General features: G+C 42.0%; 1 non-coding gene across 1 annotated transcript; it reads right to left on the bottom strand.

The window, feature by feature from the left end:
- Window positions 1-20,009: 20,009 nt before the first annotated feature.
- On the bottom strand, window positions 20,010-20,116 carry LOC131247526 (small nucleolar RNA R71). The gene has a single exon (XR_009171811.1). It is a non-coding gene; the product is annotated as a small nucleolar RNA R71 (small nucleolar RNA).
- Window positions 20,117-24,693: the final 4,577 nt, after the last annotated feature.

Below are 24,693 nucleotides of genomic sequence, written 5' to 3'. Positions count from 1 at the left end.
AACAAAATATTTTCTTGGCAAATTGGCCGAACCATAGAAGTATACATTGACGACATGCTCGTTAAAAGTATACATGCGGCCGACCATATAGCCGACTTAGAAGAAATGTTCTTAATCTTACGCAAGTTCCAAATGAAGTTAAATCCGATCAAGTGTGCCTTTGGCGTGAACTCGGGGAAGTTCCTCGGATTCTTGGTTAGCCAACGAGGGATCGAGGCAAATTCGGAGAAGATCAAAGCATTACTCGACATGGAGTCTCTGAAAATAATCAAAGACATACAAAGGATGACCGGACGAGTAGCCACGCTCAACCACTTCCTCTCCCGAGCTACAGATAAATGCCTCCCATTCTTTAAACAACTGAAAGGACGACAAACGGTGGACTGGACGGAAGAGTGTGAAGCAGTGTTCCAACAATTGAAGTTTTATCTCAGATCTCCACCTCTTTTGTCAAAACTCAAAGCAGGGGAAGCTCGGCTGTTGTATCTCGCAGTGTCCGACGCAACGGTTAGCTCGACTCTGATACGAGAGCACGAAGGAAAGCAACTGTCGGTCTATTACGTCAGCAAAGCACTGTTATCGATAGAAACAAGATATCCACTCTTGAAAAAAGTGGCCTTAGTCCTGGTAGTCTCCTCGTGATAACTTTAGGCATACTTTCAGGCTCATACCATTATCGTTATGACCGACCTCCCACTGTGTTAAATTCTTCAGAAGCCAGAAGCATCCGATCAACTCACAAAGTGGGCGATCGAACTCAGTGAATTTGAGATTCAATATAAGCCGAGAGTAGCAATCAAAGGGCAGGACGTGGCCGATTTCATTGCTAAAGTGACACCACAAGCCGATCCAGCGAATGAGCATGCTACCGAGCTTATAGAGGAATCGACGACCGCTTCTCCTGAGTTAGCATCTGACCCAACCCCTGGAAGTTATATGTCGACGGCTCCTCCAACTCTAAGGCAAGCGAGGCAGGAGTCATCCTAAAAATTTTTGATCAAACCTACATGCAATATACCTTAAGACTTGGATTTCAAGCCTTGAATAATACAACGAAATATAAAGCATTATTGCTCAGCCTTCGACTTACAGACAGTTTGGGTGTTACTCATCTCAACGTCTTCAACGATTCACAATTGGTCGTCAATCAAGTCACTGGTGTGTATCAAACATGGAAAGAGTAGTTGAAAGCATACATGGGGAAAGCCAAAGAGTTAATCGATGGATTTCAACAGTGTGTTGTTACTCGGATCCCTTAGACAAAAAACATTAAAGTCGATCTACTAGCAAAACTTACCTCTGCCGATGAAGACGACATACCCAGGTTCGTTCCAATCGAATATGTCACTAAGCCGAGTATCACTGACCCGGTTAGCGTGACCGTACACATAATTGATTCGGGACCTACTTGGCTCGACCCGGTCGTCTGATATCTCGACAATGGAGAGTTGCCTGAAGATTGTGTCGAAGCTCGACGGTTGAAGATCTGAGCCTCTTGTTACACCATACTTAACGGAATGTTATATAAAAAGGGTTACTATGCTCCTTTATTGCGATGCCTAAATCCCGATGAAGCCAACTACATACTACGAGAAATCCATGAAGGGATCTGTGAAAATCACTTGGGAGGACAATCACTCGCACACAAGGTCTTACATCAAGGATACTACTGGTCGACTATCTAGCACGACGCTCGTCCAACGATGCGACAAATGCCAACGGATCGCGACCATTTCGAGGCAACCCCCGGAGGAGCTGACTCCTATGACCGGTCCTTGGCCTTTTATGCAATGGGGAATAGACATCATTGGACCACTCCCTATGGGGAAAGGCCAAACCAAGTTTGCTGTTGTAGTGGTGGATTATTTCACAAAGTGGGCTGAGGCGGAGCCATTGGCGAAGATAACTGCGCAGAAAATCATGGACTTTGTATGAAAAAATATTGTCTGTCAGTTCGGGATACCCCGGACTATTATTATTGACAATAAGAAGCAGTTCGACAATAAGAGCTATCGAGAGATGTGCGATAATCTCGGGATCAAAAATGTGTACTCATCGCCCCATCATCCTTAGACGAACGGACAGGTTAAGGTGGTCAATAAGATCATCAAATAGCATCTTCAAACCAACCTCGACTGAGCCAAAGGAGTATGGGCTGAAGAACTCCTGAAGATACTATGGGCATACCGAACCACGGCTCGAATCGCTATGGGAGAAACTCTTTTCTCCCTCGCTTATGAATCGGAAGCCATCACCCCAGTCGAGATTGGGTTACCTTCAGTCAGAGTCAATTCATTCAATGAAGAAGATAATGAAGAACTCTTAGCCCTTGGACTCAATCTTGTAAACAAACAAAGGGAAAGAGCTCGGCTATAAATGGTGGCTCGGCAGCAACAAGTAGCTCGGTTCTACAATGCTTGAGTCAAGGTCAGGCGTTTTCGAGTCAGAGACATGGTCCTCCGAAAAATGTTCCTCAATATTAAGGAAGTCAGTGCAGGCACATTGGGACCCAATTGGAAAGGACCTTATGTCATTTCAAGCACTATCCGACCAGGAACGTACCGATTGGAAGACCTAACCGGGCAATTATTACCTCACCCTTGGAATGCCGAGCATCTAAAGATATATTACCCTTAGGTCAACCAATTGAATATGTAAGAAGACTCAAAGATGACAAGCATGTAAACTGAGTCGAAATGAATAAAAGAAAAACTAAAGTATATTCATTCATCAGTAGGTTTGTTACATCGAGTTACATCTTGCTTCGACACTACATTGATAGAGTAGAAGGGTTAAAGGCAAAAGAAAGATTGGATGAGGTGTGCGAGCCTCTTCCTCAGCTGTAGATACTCTCGAGCATGCCGTGAAGCTTGGTCTACTTAAAGTACTGGTGTGAGTGCCAAAAATCAAGCTCCAAGGTTCATCAGGAGCTAACTTAGGAGGTGGCTCAGACTTAGCTACAACCACCACTTGGAGCTACCTCGGACTCGACCTCGATACCATTCGCAGCATCAGCGGCCCCGGCAGCTTCAGCCTCCGGGTCGTCAGAACCAGTGGCATCGTCATCGAATCTCGAGAGATCAAGGTCAGGAAAAGATTGCTTCATCATCTAGATACAAGATGTGTACCCACTTGATATAAGCAATCCCTCTTATCTAAAAACTCTTGGGACTCAAGAAAGGCCTTTATGGCTTGGTTCTTGGCCTCATCCTTGGCCTGCTCAATGGTCGCCCTTGCCTCAGCCCTGACCCAGGCCAGTTTGTCCCCACAAGAGGCATTAGCTTGACAGGCTCGTCGACACTCCTCTTAAGCCTCTTTCAGTATCAAAGCCACACAGGTACACTCGGCTTTGGCGTACTTGGCAGCCTTTTTGGCGAGACTCAAATCGCCTGTCAGGAAGCCGACCCGAGTCATAGCGCCCTCAAGCTGCACCTCCAGCTCAGTGACTTGCTTTTCAGCATAAAAAGATCCAAGTTACCCCTAAGCACACAAGAGGCAAACTGTAAAAAGAAAAACTTGAGGTCAGAACTAAGTCACCAAGACAAATGTGAAGTTACTTAAGGCAACAAAAATCAGAAACATTACCTCAAGCAACACCTTCACTGCATGAGCAAGAACCCGCCTCGAGGGGGAGCTACAAAGGCCAGCATAATCCTTCTCTCCTCGTGAGAGATGGCCCAAGGGACCATGGCCAACACGTCTCGCTGAAGGGGCGAAGGCTCCTGTTGAGTCATCTCCCCCCCGAGGTCTCCCCTCTTTGTTCCTCTCTCAGTTCCGAGACCCGCTCTGCAATGAGTCTTGGCTCAGGAGCCACCTGGGGCTCGGTAAGAGCCACGCCCACCTCTTCTGCCCTCTCCTCTGGGTCAGAGAGTACAACCACAGTCGGAATGACCGGGACAGAGGCGACCGGGGTGGAAGGCCCCTTAGCCTTTGGGGCCGTCTTCGTCTTCTTCGAAGGTTGAGTCTCCGACAGAAGCGCCGATCTCGGAGGAGTCTTCATCTTGGAAGCTCATTTCAAAAGGGGCCGAGCTTCAGCCATCTCTGTATTAGACAAGGTGTAGAGTTAAATAAAATCCAGCAAGAACGTGTCAGAACAACCAGAAGATACCTGTCACAGATGAGTCTAAACCCGAGAGAAGAAGACGCTCTGGCTGAAGAAGAGTCTTCCAAGATTGATCCTCTGGACTTAGCGCCTTCAGATCTTTGATCCGAGCTAGAGCGTTAGCTTCTAACTTTGGCCTTTTCTTGAGGATATCTACAAAATGCGTTTAGTTAGAGTTAGAAATATCATAGCAAGAAAATATGTAGAAAAGACATGCTGAGTCACTTGCTTCAAAGAACGCCCGGGGAGCACGAGGTTCGAAGAATCTGGACTCGGCAGTCTCCTAGCGACCGCACGCCGACTGACGCAAGTAACGCCCTCGCCACGCATCCGTCGCTCATAAGCGGATGAAAAGTTCTAATGGCTATCTGCTCGTGTGACCTCGATCATCGAACCGACGTCTGTTAAGGACGATACAAGGAGCATTAAATGTTCCATCATAGCCTCGGTCTCCAGTGCAAACCAAAAAAAAAACTTGTTACTCCTTAGTGTTGACATAGCTGACACATGGAGTAAGGGGGGTTTACTGTTGGGGAAAAATATGACAAGTCCGGAGACTCAGTTATGGAATGGACCAACTCTGCTGACATTGCCCGAGATTCCCAGGCAACAGGTCAGATCGAGACAAGATGAAGCTTAAAGGAGAGACTTAGCTCGGATTACAGGAAATGAATCCCGACCGAGATTCAAAGAGTCAAGAGCCATAAACAAAATATATAAGATGCATAAAGTTGTCTCGGATAATGAGCCAGCAATGTCTAAATGAGACCAATTAAGGTTCCAAGGCTATAAGTCACTTGATCGATCATAAAATTGACCCATAGTAAATCGGTTGTAGTGTCGACTATCGGAGTGAGAAGGGGTATCGGTTACAGACCGACTTTATTTCTTCCGACAGAAGGTAAAAAGCCTTATCCTTGCAGCTAGCCGAGACTCATCTCTCACTAAAGTCGGTTAGGGCCGAGCCGAGCAAGGAAGAGACGGTGTAAGCATAAACACCATCCCGAAAATCTTGTAAAAGGATTTCCGACCCCGAAAATCTCGAGATCGGGAAGCATCCGTAAACAAATTGTAATTAAATCAAATCTTCGAGATATTCAGGAGAAAATCCTTGCACGGCGGGACATCCCATTCCTATAAAAGGAGGACATCTCCAACATAAAAGGTACGCAAAAACTCTCTCCCAAACCCCCTTATTACTATAAGACCCAGATTCCTAGCCTGACTTTGGCATCAGAGGGTCCTCGGCTCTAGCTAGGGTCTCCTTTGTCCTCTTCCTGTGTAGGTACTCGAAGGTTTAAGGAGGGTGGACTAGATTTTTGCATCAACAATTTTCACCCCTAATTGAATCACCATCCTCAGCCGTGGTCCAATGCAACAGTGATTATTACTTGAGTGCATGTCAGGGAATCATGTATTGAGTAATGCCCTAACATGAGCATGTTGCCCCCATGTCTGAAAATATTTATGGGAGCCTGTCTATGATTCGCTTACATGCATCTCAATATTATTCAATGCTTTTCACTTTTCAGTTGTGGCCTCGACAATGTAAAACTCACCATAAATGTGTGCTGATTAACTGGCGCACTTATGGGTGCAGAATCGTCTGCAACACCTGTGGGGCCACCATGCTGTATATGTGAATCCACTCCGTCCATTAGTCTGAACCATTATTTGAGCTGTTCATACAAAATATTAACCTAATGGGGAGGAAATAAAAACTCATGTGGGCTACAACAATGGGAACAATGTAAAATTGTTCCTACAGCCTCTTAATTCATGTTGTGGCCCTGCTTGAGTATTGATAAGGCTGGTTTTTGTATCTTCACTTCATCCTTCTGAGTTAAACCTAATCAATGGGTTTGATGAAAGATACACACTATGGAAACCCATACTAAAAGCTATGGCTCACCTGAGTTGCGGATCTGGTTGATTTTTGTCAACAGGGTCTACAATGGAGTATGAAAATTTCTTTAGCAAATGTATACCTCTGTGCTAGGGGTCACATGAAATTAGCTCCCAGGGGAGTCGATTTGGTGAGGCCGGGCCTCATCGATCTCGGTAAGGCTCTGACATGGCAAGTTTTGATTGGGTTATATGTTTACACTTGTTTTTGGCACAGACCATTTGGAAGATGCTACATGGAGATATCATGTGTTTGGCACAGTCATAATCTTACTCACATTTGAAGAAGATTTGCGTTTGATATTCATTCTGCGTTATACATTTGGTTAGCATTGTGAGAGTACTAACTATTATTAGGCCCTTTAAGGGAAAGAATCGGCTATGATTAATATTATCTCACAACTACTAGATATGATCTCATTCGCAAGCCCGTCTCTTATAGTCCTTTCAAAATGAGAAATTTTCCTAGCAATGTTCTGAGTACCAATAATGATCCAGAAGATTCTGAAGATCCATATATTAATCCGATCTCCAAATGAACCCAGCCTTGGATTGAGCCAAGATCATGAGGAATAGAAACATCATCTCGGTTGAATCCGTAACCATGACCCTTAGAAATCAAGAGAATGGGAGAGTTCAATATAACCCGACTCATCTTTGATCGGTATCTGGTGTTAAATCCCACTTTTTTCTGAAATGGGGTGATCTATATTAGATCATCATAGTTAACAACTGTAATTAATTGAAATATGCTCCCTTGATTGAATTGAAAGGGTCCTATAGGAGAATATCTACATGTAGGAGTGAAAATATGAGATTTAGTCGTTTCCAACGTTTCGAAAATTTTCCTAATTAAGAGCTTCTAGATTTACAGAGAAAAATGTGTGTATCTGAAGAATTTTGAAGGACATAGAAGCCCGGCGAGGGACTTACATTGCCTCGGGAAAGTTATAAAAGAGCACCCGAAGAAGTGCTGGAGGCCCCATGCCAAACACATCTATTTACATGTCTACTTTACATTCATGTCTATTTTACCATTCGTACAATGGTTTACTACTACTCAGTGGCTCCACGTAAATTAAATATATGCAATTTTAAGTTGCCAGATTCCCATGTCCATTTGAGTTTTGATTTAGTCGATCATACCCCGGTCATATCCTACTGACCATTTGACTCGATCATCTGTTTCGATAGGCGCATCATATATTTATCTTACTTTTCGCTTTAATAAGAGTGTAAAGCACGATGATTGTAACATGACTGATACATTAATAAAGATTGATCATGTTTATGATAACCTTTATTCTGTTACGTGCAAATCTTTTACTTTGATTGAGGAATGCTACGTTAAAAGCATTGGTGAAATAGAAAGTTCTTAAACTGACCGATTCCATAAATCAATGGTACAAGGCAAAAATAACTCATTTTTGGAGGCTAACCCATTCCCTTACTCAAATTACTTGAGTAGGGTGCGCATTAAATCAATTAGTCAGTGGTTGAGAGGATTCTTTGTATAGATCCAGTCTCCAATATGTCCATCTTGGCATAGGAGTATTGGCCAATTCAATCAATATCCATGAGTTAAGCAAAATTTGATATGCCCATGCAATCGTACACATACTTCCGATCTAGGCCTTCGAATCACACAGGTGACTCTGACTAACTGAATTGAGAGCAACAACATGTGCCACTATCCATGGGACCATGCAAGCGTATTTAAAAGTGGTTCTGTCGTGTATGTGCTTCCTACACAAGTTGGACCAATGAAATCTTGGACACCCGGGCTTTACTGAGTTTACCGAGGCCCAGCCTCGCCAAATCCGCTCCCCCTCAAAGTGCGAGATATGCATCATTCATCAGGTGGTGGTGTCCTCTGTGAAATGTGCCGGCATAATCAAGCCGGTTCACTGATTGAGTGGACATGTTTTTGAGAGAAACTAAGTGGTTAAGAAAAATATTCAATGCACACTTGGGCCCACCTGATGAGTGGACCAACTTGATTTATGGGGAAGTGCATGTTCTGGCTCAGATCTTGTATGTGTATTCTGCGTTGGCATGTGTGCTGCTATCTTCTCTTCAATCTATCCTGGTGTAAATAGCCATTAGCATCTCTTCATGATAAAGGATTGAAGATAGATTAATCTGGACCAGATGAGCCACCTCATGGATGAGAAGATGCTTGAATATGCCATTGGGTGCTTGTAACTAGGGTTTAATTGGCTAAGCAAGGTAAGCCCTGATTACATCTTCTCGGTTATATATATGTCCTTTTCCAAGAGAAGGCCCACTGTTTGGACGGTTTGATTTGTTGGCATGTGCACCAGCTAGCCCTGCAACCTAACCCAACTTGAATTCCAATCAGGGATACGAATCTGAACCCAACTCCAAGTCCTCTGTACTTGAACCAACTTGATTTGGCCTAAATACATGTGATGATTCTCAATCGACCTAACCCAACTTGAATTTGCTCAACCTAAACCCATCCTGACCCGAACCCAAATTGGGTCAGTCAGGTTGGGTTGACCCGAACCCAAGTTGCAGACCTGCTGTACGTAACACAAATAGCTTATAGTAGTGGACAATTTTACTTAAGCCTTTGAAGAGCGTGAACTCTAGGTTTTATAAGGAGATTGCATAGGATGTCCAATAAAAGAAAGGGTATTTAGGTGATTTGGCTGCATTTTCATTTAGGAGCATGTATGCCTTTATTATTATTATTTTTTTTTAATTGATAGTAGCCACTCGCTCTCTCTTCTTCCTACTTATAGTGTACACCAACTTTTTTATCTGTTGTGACATGCCATAACAATTATCTTTTATTATTATTATTATTATTTTTATCATTAAGGAAATGTACACCATTCATTGCTTATAAAATGCACTCGCAAGGCCCACTTTTTAGTGATATGAATCGTTCATGTGATTGATGTAGAGTGGGTCACAGACACATTCATGTCCACGATGGACCAGAGAAGGCCTGATCGGAGGCGGAAGTGATTAGGACCATTAGAACCCTAAAACAGACATATTTTGCAAACCACAATGAGTTACTTGACGTACCATATATGATTTTGGGTAGGAGAAGCTACTTTAGCCAACTAACCTCCTATGCCAAGTTGCCCACGCTGATTTGTGAGATTCCATCAAATCTATGATTGAAACACTATTTTAATTTCATTTTTACTATTTATAGTAAGTTTTAGTTTGATCATAACTCTTCATCCTTTTAGCTTTAGGAGTCGTGCCTAACATGAAAAGGGCTTAGAAAATTTAAGAGAATAATGTGGTTAGGCCAAATTGCACACTTACTATTTTTTGTCGAAAATCATGAAATCTAATTTTGATCCATGCCAGTTTGTGGGCCCACCTTGATGTATTTTTCTGTCCCACCATCCATCCAATCTTAGTCCATGTGGGACATGGCCATCTCCCTCAGTATTTTCCATTTTTAAACCCATTTGGATGAGTTTTGGGCCAATTGCCCAGGCCCATAAGACCATCTACCCTTGGGACGTCTAGGCCCATTGGACCACTGCTGGACTTTCAGTCCAGTAGCATGGTCCACCTATTTTATGTGTTTAATTCAGCCCTCCTATTTGGTGGGACCCACAAGGATATATGTGGGCCACCAGGGAACTTATACTTGAATTTTTTTATTATTTATTGGGCTCCAGCAGGCCCAGGATATAGGCGGGCTGGAAATTCAGCAATGGGCCTAACTGGCTGCCCCTAGTGGCCTATTTTGGGGCAGCCTGGCCCACTAGGTTAAGGGTGAATCATGCACATAAGATTACCCCTTTCTGAGGTATCTTTGGGCTTCATGTATGTATGTTTGGAGGCCTACTTCCATTGAGTTTTATTTTGGAATTGTACTCGTAGTTTCAATTGGCATTGGTAGGCCCAAGTCATCTTGGATCTTCTAAGTTAGGCCCCTTCACCATTTGGGCCTGTATGTCACCACCTATTGTGATGGGTTGTGGGCTATAAGTGCAAGTAGTTGGGCCCATGGTTGCCCACCAAATGACCTTGTATGAAGGCCAAGTTGTGAGGCCCAACTCACTTGGATAAAGTTATGATATTACCCATATGGTTGGATTACCGGGCTACCAATTAGGCCCACTAGAATATGTGGGTTTATGATCTTCATGGTTGGGCCCAAACCTTGCCTATGGGCCCACCATTTTGCTTATGAGTTGGGCATTATATATTTGCCCACTAGGCCCATGATTCGTTTAGACCTTGGGCTTTGCCTTATATGTGTGTAGGTAGCGGGCTACCTTTTGTGACCTAGTTGAGGTTGGATGTCTTTTTTGGTGGCTCTAAGATAGGCCCATAGGGTTGTTATAGGTGGTTGAAGGCCCACCTTGGACCCTTGTTAGGACCGCTTCTTCCATTGGCTTTTATGACCCTCTTAGAGTGTGGGCTACTCCAAAGTATTGGGCCCCCCACTAGAGGACTTCTCCTTAGAGTACATCTCTCAGTATCTAGACCTTGTCCCTCCTTAGGAAGGAGGAGTATGAATCCCGGCATCATCACCGAGTAGCGCACTCACACCATTATGACCCATATGCATCATCTGCATGAATGGATTACATTGTGTGTGGTTATTAGGTTGATATGATAGAGGGATGGTGTTTCTCCCCTTGTACATATTGAGTGCTTGAAGCTAGTGCATGATCTGTACGCATGACTCATGCATTGGTATCGCATTTTATGATGATACTACCCTCGCTTCATCAGGGCCTTGCCTCCATAGGGACATTCGTGGATGGTCGTATATTTGGACACCGAAAATGTTACTTGAGCATACAGGGTGCATAGGATGCTCATGGGTGAAATTTTTAAAACTTTCATTGTACATACGATCTGCCCCAACGCCGTGACCGAGTGAAAATTATGAGCACACGAGGGCCTTATACCGTTAGGCCGTGACTCCCATTGTCGAGTAGTGGGTTAGGTAAGGGTGTGGCCTTACTCGCCTGGTGTAAGAAGGCATGCTAGGCTGAGTCTGACCAGCTTATAAATGGGTCCGCTGCCGACGAGCCTTGTTGGTGATTAGCTGTCCACAAGCGGGTAGTGGGGTCTTTTACACTCGTTTGACTATGCAGGTCTGGAGAGCGGTAGTCATCTAGCAATGTACTGGACCCTGGTGATTTCCTTATGATTGGAAATGTACTTGACATGTGGATTTGGATATGAGCATTGACATCACTTCGCATTGCATTCGCATCGGCTGTATAAGCCTTTTTATGCATCACCTTAGTACGGCGCCCAGTACTCATTACATTGTATTCATAATAAGCCTCGGTAAGGCTAGCGATATTATCACTGATCATGTTTCACTTGCTATATCTCTTATTATTCTTCTATGCACCATTGTCACACACTTTCACCACCATCTAAGCTTTTTATAAGCTTATGCACAATTGATGCGTGCAAGAGATCCTAGGTCATCATCGTAGCGGCAAAGCTTGGATTAGAGTTGAGCCGAGGATACCCCCCCTCCCCAGTGTTGCAAATCTTCTTCCTCCTTCTCTAACTATCAGATGTATTTCCATTCTACTATGTACTTGTAAAAGTTCAAATTTATAGTGGATTTTGTGATGTGTCTTTTTTTTTATTTTTGAGATTTACTTGTTGTGATCTTGGGTATGCTCGTATTGGAAATGGCTATACAGTTATGGAAATCCTCCTTGTGGGATCCCAGGATCAGAACCTACCTCAGGAACCAGGAATGGGGTACTACGGAGGCTGTTCGGCCAGAACCGGCTATTGGGTTCCCTGTGAGTCCGGTTACCGAGTCTAGGGCGTGACAGTTCAAGTCATTCGTTCAAACACAGGTTAGGGGCTTAGTCCAGGCCTTGTCCGGTCATGTAGAGAGGGTTTGAGCTTGAGAGTGTTGCGGGTTTCCTACCTAAGTTTTCGCATTCAATGGGCTGACTCAACTGATTTCCGAGTCATTCTTCCTTGCTTACTTAACTCTTTTTGTGACCTCGTATTACTGAGTTACCTCCTGCCGATTTAAGATTTTAGCTCCACTCTATCGTACTCAATAAATCACCTCAGCTACCTGTGTTAGCCTCCACATGAATCTTGAATCGAAATTGAGTTGGTATCAGGCATTTTCTATTTTCCTAAGCTGGGCAACAGGTAAACCCCCTCCTTACTCGTCTATTAAGATTTGTTATTAGGGAGCTTTCATCCAAGCCCAAACATTTGTGCTCACTATAAGTTACATGTCTGTGTTAACCTACATTATCCAGAGCTGACTTTATCGAATTGACTCAGTAAATCTCGAGTCATAGGTTAAGTTGTTTGGCTCTGGACTAATCCAAGTTCGACCCATTCCTTTTAAATTGGGGGTTTTACTAATCCTAAGGAACTTTCCCATTGCTTGAGTTTAGGACTCAACCTGAATGAGGAATAACTCACTAAACCTATCAATTGACTATTGAGTTAACTCTATGAATTGTTTGGGGTAGCTATACTAATGTAGATTATGTTAGTCCATACCCAATTAGAATCCGATAATTGCTTACCCTTAGACAATCAAACCAAACCATGGAAATTGCTTTGGTGAAGACCCAAATTTTTAATATGATGCATGCAAATCCAAACCAACTGAGTTAACTCAACTTACACTCAATTCAAACCTGATGAGTCTTGGGGTGACCGAATTCTCTACGAAACACTGAGATTGTGGACGATTCGAGTTGGGAACCTGATTGTCATTGGTTTGAGTCAAATTCACTCAATACATGGGTAAGCAAACTCCTTCCTTAATTTCTCTATTATAAATTCAATTTGAATTTGGTTTAGGTTTATTAATCTAAGTTCATTGATTAGTGCATAGGAAAACTCATTCCTTAATCACTCCATTATGTCATTTGAAAATCTTTTGTTACGCCTAAGTTCGATCAAGGCAGGGATTGGGAAATCTCAACATTGAAGTGAGTCCAACTCTCTAATTTATAATTAGAACTAAAATTGATGATTACATGAATTGATATAAGTGAATTAATGTGAATTGATTATAAGAGTGTGTAAACATACCTAGACATCTCGATTTAGGATACTCAAGTTCAAGGAAATCTTCTTAAAGGTGATGAACTACCCCTCAATTTTTTTTACATTCATTTAGTCTTGTAGTAGTTTTGGCATACAAATTATCTGTTGCTTAACTTATGGTAACTCTTAAATTATAGGATTACTCAAGTTAGTAGTATACATTATATCTTTAGTATTTATATCATTCTTAGTGGAGTGTTTCTTGAACTCACATGAATATGTTGAAGGAATTTTAATTAATTCAAACCACATGCATATGCTATTAGTGTATATGCTCACATTTGTATTATTGGAATTAGGATGACATATTCGTTTTTTGAATGATTGAATAAAAAGATGCCCATAACTAAGTGGCCTTATCTAATGAAGAATAAATGTAATTGAGTAGAAATATTCTATTCTTGTAAGGCAACTTGCCTAGTGGAAATGTAGGGTGAACCTTAAACATAACCCTAGAATATGGCATTTGATACTACTCATTATATTAAATCCATTGTTGTGTCCATGATGAGACTCGTGATGCGAACATTATCTAGAAATATGGGGATGTCAATAAATTGGAAAGGCCAATAGTTGGGAAAAATTCTTATAATTTGTTGATTGCAAGTGGATTAATAACAGTTGGGTTAATCACGAATACATAGCATGCAAACTTTACTACGTTTCCAATGTAAGACACGAGATTTCTCGGGCCAATATGGGTTATACCTTAAAGTATTTTATCGAATGTTCCCGAGTTATCGTCAGGTGCATTCGAATTACTTCTTTTTACATGGACTTTTTCGGGTGCCTAGTTCTCCTTGGGTGTACCTTAGAGTACTTTTTTGAGAGGCTAGTACACCTTGGGCATCCTCATTACATGGTATTTTTCAGGTGACTAGTTCTCATTGGGCATACCTTGTAATACTTTTTTAGGTGGCTAATTCTCCTTAGGTGAGCTGTTTACCAGTTAGATGTGCATCCCCAGGTCTGTAAGCATGTTAACTATTATGACATGTGTGTACTCTTGGGAGGATTTCTCACAGAGATGGTCACTCATATTATTGTGCAATTGCACTAAATAGATGAAGATGTAGAGTTCGAGGAGTGCGCTCCTGATGGTGTTCCCGAGGAGACTGAAGATGAGCTGATTGATGAAGAGCCTTATGCAAGATCAAAGTTGGGGGTCAAATATTGCATATTATCCCCAATTTATTACTTGGTTTTATAAACATAATAATGCTTAATGTTTTATTTTAATCATGTTTGTGTTGCAAGGTGAATTTAAGAGCTTGGATTAAAAATGCTGCTAAAAGCATGGATTTAACATTCAAAAGTCACCAAAGCCAAGGATGAATCTTATGAGACCAAGAATAAATAATTCACATGCTAAAGATACAAGAAAACCAAATGAGGAATGAAGAAAGCGAAGACTTGAAGTGAAGAAAAAGAATCCTAAAAATCTGCCTACTTTGACTAGTCTAGGCCCTCCTACTAGTCTAAGCTCTTCCTCAACTAGTCGAAGGAACTTCGACTCAAACTCTAGTGATCAAAATCCTCTAAATTCCTATCATCCTTGACCAGTTGAAGGTAACCCTTGACCTGTTAAAGGTGACCTTCGACCAGTTGAAGGTTGTCCTCAACTAGTCTAAGGTTACGCAAATTCTGCACGGACTGCGTAAATTTAAGGCGGTTTCCAAATTTTTCCAACTCAGTGCGAAAGTTGGAGTTGCACAACTATAAATAGGAGTCCCTAGAATGTTCCTAGGCATCTTCTAGGGTTTGAGGAGTAGAGCAAAAGGGTAGAGCTACTGTCCAGGAGTTTTTCTTCTTCTTCCTTAGTTGATGTTTTGTTTAAGAGTCTTTAGTTCAATCATGTCTATGATTGGCTAAACCTCTTAGCTAGAGCTAAGAGGTAAAGCTTGTAACATGATTAAGATGTTTTCTTTGCTTTGATTGATGTTTCATTAAACTCTCTTAGATTCTAGTTTGATTATAAGGAATATTCTTGGTTTTTAATGGTTTGTTGTAACAAATTAGAATAGATCTACGATAACTTTGAATATCTTTTTTTTCTCTTTGAGATTGTGGGATTAGTTAATCCTGTTATTCACCATTGTCCATTGGGCATGGTAAGGTGACAGAATTCCTCCCATAATTCTCCTTTATTGATGATTAGATCTATAAGAAGTTCAGAAATTCAATCATCTCTCTCTTTTTCCAATTGGATAAGATAAGACTCTAATTCCAATTAGATTTCTTGAATCAAGCAAGATAGCATCCTAATTGCTACAAGTGGATCCTAGGCACCCTAGTTACCACCTTTAAATTGATTGTTTAACCTTATTCACAATTACTCTCTTCAATTATTTAGATTTAGTTTTAGTTCTTCATCTGGCTCTAGTTCTAGTTAAATTCAGAAGATACACAAGTTCAATCCCTGTGGATTCAACCTCGGTCTCACCTAAATTATTACTACATTGTGACCCTACACTTGGGGTTGTGAACAAGTTTTTGGCACTGTTGCCAGAGACTAACAGTTGTGTTTTTCTAAAATTAATTAGTTTTGAAGTTAGGTTAAGATTAGGACTAACTTTTTGTTTTGTTTTTAAGTTAGGATTTTTTTCTGGAGATCTAATCATCTCTCTTTTTCTAATTGGATAGGATAGGACTCTAATTCCAATTGGATTTCCCGAATCAAGCAAGGTAGCATCCTGATTGCTACAAGTGGATCCTTGGCACCCTAGCCATTAAATTGATTTTTAACCTTATTCACAATTACTCTATTTAATTATTCAGATTTAGTTTTAGTTCTTCATCTAGCTCTAGTTCTAGTTAAATTCAGAAGACACATAAGTTTAGTCCTTGTGGATTTGACCTCGGTCTCACCGAGATTATTACTACATTGCGACCCTATACTTGGGGTTGTGAACAAGTTTTTGGCGCCGTTCTTGAGAACTAACGGCTATGTTTTTCTTACATTAATTAGTTTTGGATTTATGTTAAGATTAGGACTAACTTTTTGTTTTGTTTTTAGGTTATGATTTTTTCTAGATTTTTTTACAAACTAACATTGTTTTTTGTTTTGTAGGTTCCTAACATAAAATTTCGATCCGGTAACATTCTTCTAACTTCTTCCCTCTTCTTGCTTTCCATACTTGCTGTAAGAATTAGAAAATAGAATTAAAATTTGGTGTGGTTCATGCCCTCTCGGGTAAGGAACCATACTTTGAGATCTTTGAGAAAATGAGTTTTGGTTGAAAAATCAATTGACAAGTTAGAAAATCCTCAAATATTTTTGAAATATCATCTGTAACGCCCTGAAAATTGAGGGTCGAGCAAAGGCTCAACTCCCAAGATCCGATGCATCACTTATGCAGCATAGATAATGATGTTTAAATGTTGTCCATGTTAGTGCATTAAACATGAGTGAGATTATTCTAAAATAACATATCATACTCCAGGTGCAATCAAATTAAGCAAGCGGAAGACTTAAGTACTTGAATTATATCATAAAAGTGTTTCACCATCCGAAGTATGAATCTGTTCCAGGCTAAATATATACATGTGTTTGTTCTAAAATTTACAAAATATCAAAATACAACTGTCCATCTAATCCATGTAACCCTATAATCCCGCCGAATCAGAACAAGGTCTACAGAGACCCGCCTGATAGCTGAACATAGGAGAATTCCTCCTCCTCATCCAAGAAGTCTAGCTCCGTCACGTAAATCGCATCGGAACGTGCATCTAAATCAAAGTCTAGTTGGTGTTTTAAAACACCATCCCAGAGTGGGAGTGAGTGATCAACTCAGTGGTACTACAAGGTAAAGGTTAACATGTTATCAATTCAGTCAAGCAATAATGATAAAGCAGTACAACAATCATGTCCTAAGTACTCTTGTTAATGCAGGAATAATATGCTGTAATGATGCATGCCCTCGCCTACACTCCCTCAGCAACGTCATCTCACGATCGCGTATGGCAAACTCCCTAAACATGCACTTCCTCGCCAAATCACATGCAAAACGATGCATGATCGTGTTAGCCAATACTTAATTAGATTTATTCGTATAGCAGATTCGGGAAGCTAAAGTACCTCCCTTTATATCACTTACCCAAACAATGATCCATCTAAGGTCGTCAATCCTAATTAATCACATATGATAGGAAAGTTGTAGGGCATCATCCCTGATGAAAGCAATGGATAGGTAAGTTCACGAGTTTACACTCGAGGTTACTACGGAGAGGCTTGTCACTTCAGCGTAGGTCTAGTTTATACTCGAGGTCACTACGGGAAGGCTGGTCACCTCATCGTAGGCCGACGGCTCGAATAAAGTGTCCCATTCCACCGTATTCGGCTCATGAGTTTGGGTTGCTCACTGGTCACTACGGGAAGGCTCGTCACCCCAGCGTAGGCCAACAACTCGAGCACGATGTCCCATACCACCATGTCCGACTCATGAGTCTTGGTAGATCTTGGTACCATGTTTTATACGGGCTTTGCATTAGTAAGTGGTATCTTAAATTCAAGTAGTAGCATCTATACATGGTAAACACACAATAGGCCAATCGGGTTACTTGACAAGTGCGATTAGTACGAGCGTACATTAAATCGATCGACATAGAGCATGTAAGCACTCCGCGTAGCCTGACTACTGTCGACAATCACCGTACAACTCGGATTCCTCAAATGTATCTAACGTGGTGAAACTAGTTCAGCTGCTCAAACGGGAACCATTACCGATTGCCTAGACTACGAAGTAGTCCCAATCATACTCAAATACAATAAGGAATCACTTATGCTACTCATAGCAGCATTTAACAAACAATACAAACATAAATCTCATTTGAGCATTTTATCAAACACATTAGACAAGTTGACATAAATATGCATTTCATCCACAAATCATATAGTGACAATTTACAATACATGAAGAAAACTATTCATCTGACTAACAAAACTAAGAATCCTGTCTCAATACACTTAATAAGTACAATCCATTAACAAAATTTCATTCAGACATTTTGACAAACACTTAGACTACACATTTCCAAATATATAGACTAGACTTATTACGACATGAATTATAGCAATTCATTTCACAACATCGGTTATAAAGTATATAACATACATGTATCTAAGAGTAGAACTTACTATAAATACAAATCAAGATTTCACATTCATTCAAACATTTCAATAAACACATAGGATGCATTTTACATTTACATATTTCACGCATGTGTAGTTTATCAAAAAACGCCGTAACTAATATCATATGATAGCAATCAAGTCAGACACAAATCATTGCTGACATTGAAAGCCTTAAAAACCATAACCTAAACGTTTATAGTCTGCACCTTTCGTCGGTTTGCTTGTTACGAACTCAGTTCGTACACTATGCTTCCGTTTACAACACGACGGCTACCTAAATCACAAAATATGTTAGCTATTACGTTGATTCCTCTATTTGGATTCCTAAAACGAGATTAGAGTTAGGATTTCTTACACAAATCATATCTGGAATCGACAGTGTAGCGATGGTGGGGAGGTGATTCAGTACGTGGAGTGGTGGGAGTAAATCCCAGCAATGATCTCTCTCACTCTCTCTTCTCCTCACTCTTTCCTCCTCTTTTCTCTCTTCTCTCTCTTAGGGTTAGAGAATTCGTATGGAATGAAAGAGGGGTGATTTAAGGGCCTTATATAGGCTCAAAACTGATGTCAATTACCCCAAGGCCATAGTATACTTAGGTTATACCCAAAGAGTGTCTGTTTCAGGCAAACGAGACTCCTCTGGAGGCCCATTACTCAAATGTGTCATGGATTAAGTTCCCTGACCATGGATCCAAGTCAGGTTAAGGTTTTAGTCTGATCGGATTTGTGGATCGACCGTGGAGGACCTGTATTAGTTCAATGGTCATCGTCACTCGATCAGGGCCACAAGTATACTGACCTGTGCAGGGAAATTTTCCTGATCCATGGGTGTATTTGGGTCAAAATCTAACGGTCAGAAGTTTTTAATTTTGCCCGCAAGTGAATGGTCCAATTCACTTAAGTTTAAGTTCATTTTATAATGATATTTGCATTTCTCACACACTTCACTCCAGGCTCAAGTTGTGCATTTCTGGATACTATTTGGGCTCGATTCCCGCAATGCTAGTTAAGCCCAGTATGGTGATCGTAACCTTATAGTTTCACGGTAATTGAACTTTTGACAGACGGTCCAGGTCCGATACAGAGTTTTAATGTGCTCCCAAGAGCAACTGGGTTTTGAGATTGCTCCTAGGTTTTTAGGTAATGTTAAGTTAGCGATCCTAATGGTTTTACGTCTTGCAATTTGTATAGATAGTGATTCAAGATAATTTCACCGATCATTTAGTTTAGTACTTAATTAATTCTCGTCTAATTTCTATCGAATTCAATCCTTAGTAATTTCTGCTTGAGGTGATACTCAAGTCTTTGTACGAATTTTTTCGAGACGTTACATCATCTGAGAGCATGGCTCAAGAACATTAGATTGATGAAGGCCCTGTCAATCACACACCACCTATTAAGACGGTACGTGATGAGAATGAAGTGCATCGAGTTCCACCGGTTTAAACTTTACGAGATTATTTACAACCAGTGAGAACAAGTTCACCTTCCTGCATAATTCTCTCAATCAATATAGGAAATATGAACCTCAAACCTGAGATAATTCAATTGCTTCTTAAGTTCCATGGACTTGATTCAGAAAATTCATATATGTATATTAAAGAATTTGAAGAGATTGTTACAACCATATATTTTAATTAATGATGTTCCTTCTGATACAATTAGCCTTAAATTATTTCCATTCTCTCTAAAAGGAAAGGCCAAATCATGGTTCATTCATTAAGGCCTAGATCCATTAGCACATGGGCAAAGATGAGCCAGAAGTTCCTTAAAAAGTTCTTCCCAGCTCATAAAACCAGCACTCTTAGATAGGAAATAATGAACTTCTCCCAGAAAAATAATGAGACCATCTTTAAATGTTGGGAATGGTTCAAGGACTTAATTCTCGCCTGTCAACATCATGGGTATAAAACTTGGTGGATAATTGATCTTTTTATGACGGACTCAGTCCAAACATGCGCCAATTCGTACAGATGATGCGTAATGGCGAGTTCTTGGATAAGAAACCAGACGATGCATGGGATTACTTTGACATGTTTGCTGAAAATGCTCAATCATGAGACACATCAAACTAAGCTAGTACTCCCAAGGAAATGCCAAGAGAGATAGGAATATATGTACTCAAGAAAGAGGATGATATTAATGTACAGTTGGTGCATGAAAAATTGAGGACTTAGAATCTAAGAAGGAATCAACTCAGCCCAAAGCAGTCGTCGAAACGGTATGTGGAATTTGTGAGAGCGATGTACACCCAATCAAAGATTGTCTTACAATCCCAGCTTTTCAAGAGGTGTTTCACGTTCAAGCAGATACTAAAAACACATATGAACGACCATTTAGTGCACCAAATTCTGACATGCACACCCTTGATGAGTGGAACATTAATTGGGGAACTAGACCAACTACAAATGTAACTAATTATCCACGAGGGCCATTTAGTGGACTTCCACTAACGAGAACTGTGAGGCTCGTATCCTAGCCCATACTGTTCCATAAGCTTCCACGGTCCCCCCTCCCCCGCAGTCAAATTTCGGTGACCCGCGATCTGTTATCGACGTTTACGCGTGATCCTGAATCATGTCCCGTATATCAGAGTCTTCTCAACTTGAAACTTGTACCCTTATGACCACGCCGTGGCCACAGTTCTGACGCCGCGTCTTATGCACCGAGGAGATACCCGGGCAAGGAGATGTGGGCCCGCGTTCAGTTTGAGGAAAACGTTGCGTGTTGCAAATACCGAGAGAATCTCTAATCAAATCAATCTCATCAATCCCATCAATCACCACATCATGTCAAGTACAACACCATCCCTAAAGTCAACTCTCTCTATTACGCACCCTTACATGTCAAGTACACATCACTCACTACATCACCCATCCCTCTCTCTCTCTCTCTCTCTCTCTCTCTCTCTCTCTCTCTCTCTCTCTCTCTCTACATCCCATCCCCTCTCTCTCTCATTTCCCCATTTTCAAGCAAGCAACCCAACGTCCATAAGCGCTCCATGAGAGAGCTTTGTGTAGCCCACTTCCTACCTCTCATCTCCACCATCCAAAGAACATCTCGACTGCTGGAATCGTCTCCTTGGAGCTCTAGATCGTGTTGGCGGAAGAAGGAAGAAGAGATCAAAGGTGGGTGATTTTATTTATTTGATTTGTGATTTGGGGGCCCACATATGGTGGGACCCATCTTGATGTTTGCATTGTTTAGGGAGGGCCCATAGTGGCAGGGTCCCTCCCCTTCTCACCGATCTCTCTCTCTCTCTCTCTCATTTTTTTCCTTGTGTGATGGTGCACTTTACTGTACGGTGCTGATTTACACGGCCAAGGTTTGGATGGTGTTGGACGTGGGATGTGGACCCAGCTTGACTTTTTATGTTTCATCCAGACCGTTCAGACGGCCCACCTGACTGTCCATTTGGACAGGTCTGGCATGTGCTGGATGCATCGTGGGACCCACATTGATGTACGTGTTGTGTCCCCACAACCGTCCAGCAGGTGGGATGGTGGGGCACACCTTGATGTATGTGCTTTAGCTGCACCGTCCATCTGCATTACTGGACGGTGCTGTGGATTCCACCATGATGGGTGTTTGATCCATCGTCCAGTCCAGCATCTGGACGTGGACCTACCATATTATATGTGTTGTGACAGTGGGTCCCACAGGATATGTGTCGTACCGTCCATCTGGACGAAAGGAAAACATATAGATCAGCTTGATCCGATCAAGTGGGCCACGTACACGTGGACCCATCTTGATGCATTTATCCACGCCGTCTAAAGGTGCCCCACGTGATGTATATGTTTTATCCAGGCCTCCCGTCCAGGGCTGGGCGCTGGATCTGATGATTAATATAATATAATATAATATTATATATATATATATATCTGGTGGGCCCCACGTGGGACCCACCTTTACTATATATGTTTCACCCATCCGTGGATTCCATCCACGTGGCCCACCATCCCCATGGGATATGATCCAAACCGTCCATCACCCTGACGGCGGGCCAGCTACCCTCACACCAGCGTATAGCTGATGTGTTGACGACAGCAGGTGGGGTCTGATGATCCAGACCGTCCATCTATGTGAACCCCACCTCGTATCAGTTGCTGACAACGTCAGCAGTTCCATAGGTCCACATGTGATACATCCAGACTGTCCGTCCATTTCTCTGGGTCAGATCTTGAGGTATGCGTTTCATCCTGCTGTCCATGTGGACGGGACCCACATGTGGTGTGGATTTCATCCACACCGTCCGTCTGTTATGTCAACAAATTGGCTAGAGTATCCCACGCAGCAGGGTGCTGCTATTGACGTCAGCAATTTTGTGGGGGCACCCTGATATTTTTGTTGTATCTGCACCATCAAGAACGCTGGACGGTGAGATCTACCGTGATGGCATGTGTGAAATCCACACCGTTTAGATCATGGGACCACCATGACATGTATTTCGTCCAGGCTGTCCGTCCAGGATGCTGGACTGTGGAATACTAGTTCAAATAAATATATATAATATTATATGGTGAGCCCTACATGGGACCCACCTTGGAGCATGTGTTTTATCCAACCATCCATCGATGACACCCCACCATGGCGTATTTATTTCAACCACACCGTCTAAATTATGTTGGACGGTGTTGGACAATATTTGGACAGGTGCTGATGTGCTGGACAATATTTGGACAGTGCTGATTTACTTGGACAACGTTAGGATGGTGCTGGATAATGTTTGGACAGTGCTGATCATCATTAGTGGGCCATGTGCCCCATGAAATGATTTTTGGTGCGGCCCATCCATGAGGCCCATCATGATGTATATTTGAGGCCCATGTGATGGGGCCCACCTGCCTTATATTTAAGGCTCATATGATGGGGCCCACCTGCTTGAATCTTAGGCCCATGGGCAAGGCCCATTGTGATGTATGAGGCCCATTAGTGTGGCCCATTTATGCAACCCACTTGATCATATTCGAGGCCCATTATGATGTGTATTAGGCCCTAATCGTGCGGCCCATTGTGACGTGTATTAGACCCAGACACGTGACCCATTTGATGCATACAAGACCCATGTGTAGGGCCCACATGTTATGTATTTGACGCCCATTAGCAGGGCCCACCTATTGTTTATATGAGGTCCATTAGTGCGGCCCATTGATGCGGCCCAGTTATTGTATTTGAGGCTCACGAGTTGCAGTTAGGCCCATTGTGATGTATCTCTGGCCCATACGCTTAAGCCCATTGTGATGTATTCCAGCCCATATGATGAGGCCCTTTGCAATGTATATCAGACCTTTGTGTGAGACCATGGACCCACTATATGTTTAGCTTTGGCTCTATGTGGGCCATTGCTTGGGAGCAATGTTGGTTGAATATCCACATCGATGGGCAATAATTGTTTAATATCCACATTGTGACCTTCCCTTAGGCCTTATTCGGTCGTTGTCAAGGCCGATTGTATAGGCCGATTTCGATTATCGAGGCCGAGTATCGAGGCGGATTCCAATTTGTTGAGGCCGATTCTGATTGTCGAGGCTGAGTATTGAGGCCAATTTCGATTTGTCGATGCCGATTGTATAGGCCAATTCCGATTTGTCGAGGCCGATTGTATAGGCTGATTCTGATTTTCGAGGCCAAGTATCGAGGTCGATTCCAATTTGTCGAGGCCGATTCTGATTGTATAAGCTAATTCTGATTGACGAGACCGATTCTGATTATCGAGGCCGATTCCGATTGTCGAGACCGATTCTAATTGTATAGGCCGATTTTGATTAACGAGACTGATTCTGATTATCGAGACCGATTCCGATTGTTGAGGCCGATTCCGATTGTATAGGCTGATTCTGATTGACGAGACCGATTTTGATTATCGAGGTCGATTCCAATTGTCGAGGCCGATTTCAATTGCTGAGGGCGATTGTCAAGACCCATATGATGTATATGTGGCTGGTATTTGAGGCCCATTGGGATGTGTATTCAACCCATGTTTAAGGCCTAATGTGATGAATATGAGGTCTATGTGATGAGGCCCATTGTGATGCATTTGAGGGCCAGGCGATGAAGCCCTTGTGATGTATATTAGGCCCATGTGAGAGGCCTATCATGATGTGTATTAAGCTTTTGAGTAAGTCCCATGGTGTTGTATATTAGGCCCTTGTACGAGGCCATGGGTTCACTATACGTTAGGCTTTATGTGGGCCATTCCTTGGGGGCAATATTGGTTAAATGTCCACATTGTCGAGGCCGATTGTTGATGCCGGTTATTAATATAGATTATAAGTATGTGACAATATAGTATCATGATACATGCCCATACGCATCATCTGCATGTTTGTTATGAGATGTGGTTAACCATTGCATATCTTATTAGGCAGGTTATTATAAGACTCTCTGATAGGCGGAGGTTATCTCACATAAGCGCATGGTATGTGTAGGATTGATGCATGATTGGATTGTATGACTCATACATAGTGCATTGTGTGTTGTG

Source organism: Magnolia sinica, chromosome 5, assembly GCF_029962835.1.
Source record: "Magnolia sinica isolate HGM2019 chromosome 5, MsV1, whole genome shotgun sequence".
Lineage (NCBI taxonomy): Eukaryota > Viridiplantae > Streptophyta > Magnoliopsida > Magnoliales > Magnoliaceae > Magnolia > Magnolia sinica.
The sequence above is the reverse complement of the archived record's forward strand: the minus strand, read 5'-3'. Positions and strand labels throughout refer to the sequence as shown.